This window comes from Lolium perenne, chromosome 6 (genome assembly GCF_019359855.2).
Source record: "Lolium perenne isolate Kyuss_39 chromosome 6, Kyuss_2.0, whole genome shotgun sequence".
In the NCBI taxonomy this organism is placed as follows: Eukaryota; Viridiplantae; Streptophyta; class Magnoliopsida; order Poales; family Poaceae; genus Lolium; species Lolium perenne.
In genome coordinates, this window is record NC_067249.2 from 25,583,846 (window position 1) to 25,592,499 (window position 8,654).

Genomic DNA, 8,654 nt, shown 5'->3' on the forward strand with positions numbered 1-8,654 from the left:
TACTTGCATTTTTCTTTCGATCCCCTGCCGCCTCTCAAACGGTGATACCGCTGCTGCTAAATGGGACCCGCATGTCATCCTCGATGTAAAACTTTCTTTTCTTGGATTATTTTTGGCTCCTGATATTTGGTCACTTGCCTTTTTTTCTTTCGATCTCATGCCACGTTTGAAACGTTGAGGAACCTGCTGCTAAATGGGACCCGCATGTCATCCTCTATGTACTATAAAACTTTCTTTTCTTGGATTATTTTTGGCACCTCATATTTGGTACTTGACTTTTTCTTTCGATCCCCTGCTGCCTCTCAAATAGTGATACCGCTGCTGCTAAATGGGACCCGCATGTCATCCTCTATGTAAATCATGTTTCTTTTCTTGAATTATTTTTGGCTCCTGATATTTGGTCACTTGCCTTTTTCTTTCGATCTCATGCCACATTTGAAACGTTGAGGAACCTGCTGGCTCATGGGACCCACATGTCATCCTGTATGTGCTATAAAAGTTTCCTTTGTTGGATTTTTTTCACCCGCTGATTTTTGGCTTGCCTTTTTCTTTTGATCCCCTGCCCCCTTTGAAACGTCGAGTAAGCTGCTGGCTCAAGGGACCCGCATGTCATCCTCTATGTCCATCAACTTTCTTTTCTTGGATTTTTTTTGACCCCCTAATTACTAGCTACTTTCTTTTTCTTTTGATCTCAAGCCGCATTTCAAACATTGAGACCGCTGCTGCAAAATGGGACCCACATGTCATCCTCTATGTACAATAAATCTTGGATTATTTTTGGCTCATGATATTTTGGTCACTTGCCTTTTTCTTTCGATCTCATGCCGCCTTTGAAACGTTGAGTAAGCTGCTGGCTCATGGGTCCCGCATGTCATCCTCTACGAACAATAAAAGTTTCCTTTCTTGGAGTTATTTTTTACCCCTAATTTCTGGCTATTTGCCTTTTTATTTTGATCCCCTGCCCCCTTTGAAATGATGAGGACGTTGTTGGCAGGTCGGTCCCACATGTCATCCTTTATGAACAATAAAAGTTTCCTTTGGTGGATTTATTTTTGACCCCTAATTAATTTCTGGCTATTTCCTTTTTTTTCTTTTGATCCCCTGCCGCCTTGGAAACATTGAGGATGCTGCTGCCTCATCGGTCCCGCATGTCATCCTCTCAGAACGATAAATGTTTTCTTTTCTTGGATTTTTTTACCAACTGATTTTTGGTTTTTTTTTATTTTCGACCCCCTGCCTTTGAAACGTTGACGACGCTGCTGGCTCATGGGTCCCTGATGTCAGCCTCCCCGTACAAGAAACATGTGATATCTTGATTATTTTGCAGACAATAAACAGTGTATTTCGCTCTGAGCTATTGCAAACGGATAAATTAAATCTTTATTTTTACAACTTATATCTTGAATCTCCTTGTTTTTTGTTTTTGCGAAGCATAGGACATTCCTGTTTTTTTTTTTGAGAAAAATCCGAACTTTCATGTTCTGGAGTGGGCTGAAATTGTACGAATCAAAAGGCCCAGAAGGATAGTTCGAAGGCCCAGATGTCCAGATGCAGCCCAATTGAAATCTTTCTTTTCTTGGATTTTTTCACCCCCGATTTACGGCTACTTCATTTTTCTTTTGGTCCTGTGCCGCCTTGGAAACGTTGAGACCGCTGCTGCAAAATGGGACCCGCATGTCATCCTCTATGTACAATAAAGTTTCTTTTCTTGGATTATTTTTGGCTCCTGATATTTGGTCACTTGCCTTTTTCTTTCGATCTCATGCCACGTTTGAAACGTTGAGGAATCTGCTGGCTCATGGGACCCGCATGTCATCCTCTATGTACAATAAAAGTTTGATTTCTTGGATTTTTTTTCACCATCTGATTTTTGGCTATTTCCTTTTTCTTTTGATCCCCTGCGGCCTTTGAAACGTTTAGTAAGCTGCTGGCTCATAGGTCCCACATGTCAGCCTGTATGAACGATAAAGCTTTCCTTTCTTGGAGTTTTTTTGACCCCCTAATTTCTGGCTACTTTCTTTTTCTTTTGATCTCAAGCCGCATTTGAAACGTTGGGACCGTTGCTGCAAAATGGGACCCGCATGTCATCCTCTATGTACAATCAAGTTTCTTTTCTTGGATTATTTTTGGCTCCTGATATTTGGTCACTTGCCTTTTTCTTTCGATCCCATGCCACGTTTGAAACGTTGAGGAACCTGCTGGCTCATGGGACCCGCATGTCATCCTCTATGTACTACAAAAGTTGATTTTCTAGGGTTTTTTTTTCACTCTCTGATTTTTGGCTATTTCCTTTTTCTTTTGATCCCCTGCCGCCTTGGAAACGTTGAGTAAGCTGCTAACTCGTGGGTCCCGCATGTTATCCTCTATGTACAATCAACTTTCTTTTCTTCGAGTTTTTTTTACCCCCTAATTTCTGGCTACTTTCTTTTTCTTTTGATCTCAAGCCGCATTTGAAACGTTGGGACCTCTGCTGCAAAATGGGACAGCATGTCATCCTCTATGTACAATAAAAGTTTCTTTTCTTCGATTATTTTTCACCCTCTGATTTTTGGTCACTTGCCTTTTTCTTTCGATCTCATGCCGCCTTTGAAAATGTTGCGGAACCTGCTGGCTCATGGGACCCCGCATGTCATCCTCTATGTACTATAAAAGTTTCTTTTCTTGGATTTTTTTCACCCTCTGATCTTTAGCTATTTCCATTTTCTTTTGATCCCCTGCCGCCTTGGAAACGTTGAGTAAGCTACTGACTGATGGGACCCGCATGTCATCCTCTATGTACAATCAAGTCTCTTTTCTTGGATTTTTTTACCCCATTATTTTTGGTCACTTGCCTTTTTCTTTCGATCTCATGCAGCCTCTGAAACGTTGAGGAAGCTGCTGGCTCATGGGACCCACATGTCATCCTCTATACTATAAATGTTTCTTTTCTTGGATTTTTTTTCACCCTCTCATTTTTGGCTATTTTCTTTTTCTTTTGATCCCCTGCCGCCTTGGAAACGTTGATTAAGCTGCTGACACAAGGGGCCCGCATGTCATCCTCTATGTACAATCAACTTGCAAGATCTTGGAGCGAAAGAGCTTGTATAAGTGGGACCCATATGTCATCCTCTATGTACAATAAAAGTTTCTTTTCTTGGATTATTTTTTGCTCCTGATATTTGGTCAGTTTCCTTTTTCTTTTGATCTCATGCCGCCTACGAAACGTTGGAGTAAGGTGCTGGCTCATGGGACCCGCATGTCATCCTCTATGTACAATAAAGTTTCTTTTCTTAGATTTTTTTTACCCCCTGATTTTTGCTAACTTGCCTTTTTCTTTTCGATCATATGTCGCCTTTGAAATTGAGGTCGCCGCTGGCTCATGGGTCCCACATGTCAGCCTCTATGAACAACAAACCTTTCCTTTGTTGGATTTATTTTTTACCCCTAATTTCTGGCTATTTGCCTTTTTTTCTTTTGATCCCCTGCGGCCTTTGAAACGATGAGGCAGGTCGGTCCCACATGTCATCCTCTATGAAGAATAAAAGTTTCCTTTTTGGATTTATTTTTGACCCCTAATTTCTGGCTATTTGCCTTTTTCTTCTGATCCCTGCCGACTTCGAAATGATGAGGATGCAGCTGGCAGATCGGTCCCACATGTCAGCCTCTATGAACTATAAATGTTTCCTTTGTAGGATTTATTTTTTACCCCTATTTTCGGGCTACTTGCCTTTTTCTTTGAAACGTTGAGGACGCTACTGTCTCATGGGTCCCACATGGCATCCTCTCTGAACGATAAACCTTCATTTCTTGTTAACGACAGGTTTATCAGTATTATTTTCGCAGACTAATACAAGCTCTTTCGCTCCAAGATCTTGCAAGTTAATAGAATAAATCATGGAATTATTAGGATATGTTTTAAATTTCAAATCCACTTTATGAATTTTTGAAAATACGGTGATCTATGTGGGTATGGAGCGATCAAGGATTTTCATATTGGCCATGAGCAGTTTCAAAAATTACAACCCAATAATTCAAAATAAATACAAACAACTTTTATGTAGAATCTCCGTGTTTTTGTTTTTTTGCCAATCATAGGATCTGTGGTTCTTTAGAAAAGGGCCAACATTGCATGAGCAGAAAGGCCCATTTGTAGTTATTGGGCTTCGACAGCCGGAGCAAGTAGGCCTATAGCAAATACCTTGTAGATGGCCGTTGGAACCGAAAAGTATTTGTTGCCTAGACTTAGATGCCAAACTCAGCCTTATTGACATGAACCTTGCTATGCACACGACAATTTCAGTCCGATCCGTGTACGAAACACAAGATCCAACCCTTCGTGTGAGGAAGCAGGTGGCAGCACACCTCCAGATGCTCAATCGTACATACGCATATCATATAGGAGTTGTCGTATGTACATCAGTTCCGTATTGACATGTTTTTTTCTTTGGTTCACATGTGGGGTCCGCACAGTCACCTAGGTCGCACATCTACTTCCTTGCTCGTAGTTGATGCATGTTCGGTTTGGGGATGGGGTGGAACCGAACACACCCCCGTGCCAGTGGATACTTTACCCTTTAGCAGCGAAAAAAATAGGAATGGTCCTCTCATGAGTATGATCAACAAGAGGTGGCTATATTATAAAGGACGTACACACATTGTAATTATAGTGCTGAAATAAAGTCAATCCTAAAACAGCCATGCATGGGTTATAATATGAAGGCAACACGAAATACAAAAGCAGGCAAAGTTGTTCAAATAAACTGATTCAAACTAGTACATACTAAAAACGATTGTACTACTTCTCAACACTTCAAGCATAATAAAAAAGTGTCACTGTTTTTTTAAAGGTAACACCGAACGGGCAATGTTTAAAGCAGGCTTAAACCACATAGCCGCTTGTCGGACACTATCCCAACCATCCTTGGGAAGGCTGATAACTCCCACAGTCTCACCTTCATCTGGCTGGAGGTTGCAGCGCAAAATTTTAGGGTATTGATTATAACGAATATTCCGGTATGCTGTGTAGACGCAGTTTTTCCTCATGAATGGAACCAATGTGCCATCAGGAGCTTTGGATTCACGCTTCTTCAGGTTGGCAATGATTGGGTAATTGAGTCCGAGGAACAGAGAGTGGTCGCTGAGGCTGTTAACCTGCCTCCAAAGAAAGTCCCCTGCACGTGCAGTAGATAAGGGATCCAGCTCAAAGACGTAGGTGGCAACAGGAGGATACTGCCGTAGCTGAAGCCCATTAGCAGCATAGGGAATGTCAGGAGGTACTTCAGCATTGGCAATCCCAATCTTGTTTACTGTAAGGATGATCATCAATCGCTTGCCATCAGCGGATGGAGCGAGGAACCACGCGTACTGCTAATCATCCACCACCGGTGGCGGGATTACAAACGGGAGCATCAGGTTTTCTGCAATATTAAAAATGGAGACGAATAGGGTGTTACTGGCAACCATATTCAAACAACAGCATTGTTCATCATTCATGCTCACAGTATAAATACGACTATGTAAGCTAAGGACATTGGTCATTCATGTGTTCAAATCGAGTGTCCAATATATCAGTTATACTGCATCCATCCCACGAAACTAGTCTAAACTTCGCCAAAACTAGACACTAGTTAGTGTATACACAGTTATATACTACCTCTGTCCCACCGAAAGTGTCTGAGATTTGTCCAAATTCAGATGTATCTAGACAGTGAAAGCATATAGATACATTCAAATTTTGACAAATATATATCATCTTAAGTTTAGTCCTGTGTTGTAGTTAATTCCCTTTGTCTTAAGTGATCTATTAGAGAGCTTCCCTGTGACCACCCGAAGGGTAAGAAATGTTTAACTGTATAAGTGGATTGGCTAGACCTTTCCATCAGTTCGGACTTTTGGTTGCGTTGGCTAGTCCATGAAGCTTGACATGGTGTCAGAGCCAGGGTCTCGAGTTCGAGCCCTGGCTTTCGCAATTTATCCTAAAATTGTTGTTGCCCCCTCAGAGTCCACGTATATGCCTCTTGAGCTATACCTCTGAGTCTTTCCACATGTTGACTTGTCTCCCATCACACGTGAGGGGGGTGTTGAATTGTATAAGTGGATTGCCGCCCTTGCGATCAGTTCGGACTTTTGGTTGTGTTGGTAGTGCATGAAGCTTGACAAGAAAGAAATGCTCTTTGTAGCTAACCCCAAGTCTGGTAACATTTGCAAAATAGGTATCAGATGCAGCTATCCATTCAGTAGAAGAATTTGCATTTTAGAGTTGAAGGTTCATAATCTCTTCTCTACTATTGATAGTAAAGGGTACACATGGTATTTGTTTACCTCATTTTCGCGTTCTAAAAAAGGTACGCTATATAGTTGTGCTAAGTTAAACTGATTTAAGTCTGTTCAAGTTTATCGAAAATTATACTACCAACATCTAAAACATCAATATAGGTTCATATATTACAAAAGATATTTAGATTTTCTTTTCTCGAACACATGCCTAGTCGTGCATCATTATATATTAGAGCATACAGGGTTGTAGCAAGGCTACGAAAAACTGAGAAAGCAAAAAGAAAGAACTATACAGGGGACTAGAGGCAGCTAACTTTGTTAGGCCTGCAGGTGCTAAATCTTATATATATATGAGGTTGTAGATATTAATCGTAAACTTACTCAAACTTAAATATCATTGAATTAGGAAAAAGATAACCTGAGTTATTTTGAATGAGGGGACGTCACAATCACTAATGAAAGATAATTGTGGGAAACTGAAATCTATTCAAGAAAATGGGAGAAAAAATATATCAAAAACAAAATTAATTATACCATTCTGCAGATTGTTCACCGATATAAACAAAGAACTGTTTGATCTGCATGTAGGTACATCCAATCAAGGCTTTTTCCCCGATCTCTAGAAAATATAAGCTACGCATGTAATTACAAACGATTTTCTTCTATTTTTCTGTTTCTACGTTAACATTTGAGATACTTGTTAATTACATCCATATTCTGCAGTTGCATAGAGTTACTAATTCAGGAATGCATTCACATACGTAGTATACTATGTTTGCTGATGACTGACTAGTACTAATTCATTGCAAGCAACGGTTCATTCATATTCAGATAAAGGATGTGATCGTTAAGTCATATACTTATGAAAGTCCTTATGTATCTCTCTGATGCAGATGGCGGGGGTCTCTCGTCCTCCTTTTGGAGGCAAAATCAATTAGTTATATATGAAACAATGGGTGTAAAAGGTTATCAAAAAGGGTGCCTTCATAGTGCCACGTTATCTTTTGAGATACTGGTTAATTACACCCATAATCTGCAGTGGCGTAGAGTTACTAATTCAGGAATGCAATCACATACTGAGCATACTATGTTTGTTGGTGACTAATTAGTACTACTAATTCATTGCAAGCAACGGTTCATTCATATTCAGCAAAAGGGGGTGTGATCATTAAGTCATATAAGAAAGGTAAAATATAAATAAGGTAGTTCATGAATAACTTCATTGGTTAAGGCAGTGTATCATGCAATGCAACATAAGGACTGAAAAAATACCATTTGCGGTGTCCCAGAAGTACATGGAGCCGTCAGTTTTGTCCACCGCAAAAACGTGGCCACGGAGTTCAATGGCATCACAGTAATTTGGATAATCAGGTGCAGGTGTATGGGCCTCCAGCATTCTCCAGTCGCCACCCCCTTCAAGGTAGAAAATCGTTTTGTCAAACAAGGCGATGAGCTTGTAATCTGCGTACCTCCCACCTTTTGTGGGCACTTGGCAGATTACAATCTTCAACAAATAAATTGCTGGACCCTAGTTAAAAGAGTATGCAGGTCGATATGAAACAATACTATGACGAATCTTCGAATCAGGTAGGGATGGAAGGGGGATATGTCGCTCGGTGTAGACGTTCACGAGGCACCACCCATGATGATCGGCGGCGGCGATCCAGTCGCCGTTCGCGCCAAGCCATTTTCTGTCGTGCATGAACGGCAGGGCGACAGAACGGCGAGGATGGTCGAGGGGCACCAGGTCGTACACGGTATCATGCAGACGAGATGCTGTCGCCAGGTCCCAGTGTTCATCGAACCAATAAGCAGGCGGAGGCATCGGCAGCGAGGTTCATCCCAATGGTGCATCTTACCTTCATCCTTGCTGATCATGTCGTAGAGCTCCCTGGAACATGCGGCAAGTCGGACAGTGTAGGTAACGTCCAGATGCGCAGCGATGAGGTCGATGTTGTCGCCGGTGAGAGCCTCCAAGTGGCCGTCCCCGCCGCCCCGGCAAAGCCTAGAATAATCCATCACGTGAAGATGGATTTAGGTGGATGGCGGATGCAACTGCGCTTGGGGTTTTCGGAGGAGAGGGCGAGCGCTATGGAAGGAACGATGCGGCGCGCGGCCGGCCGGGGTAAGGAGAGAAAGGTATACGGAGTAGTACTAGTGATGCGGCGTGGTGGGGATCGAGATCCTGCGCGTGCGCGTGATTCTGGGAGGGTGAAGAAGAAGTTTTTTTATTTTTTTTGAAACGGGGTGAAGAAGAAGATGATAGACATGCAAGAGGCAAAAACTAGGTAGTACTCTAGGCTGCTGCTGTGACTGGGCGCAGATTTGACTGTTGGTAGACTAGCACGCCACCCATCTATAAATTTGCGACGACGTTTGGTGCAATGATGTCTCGTCAC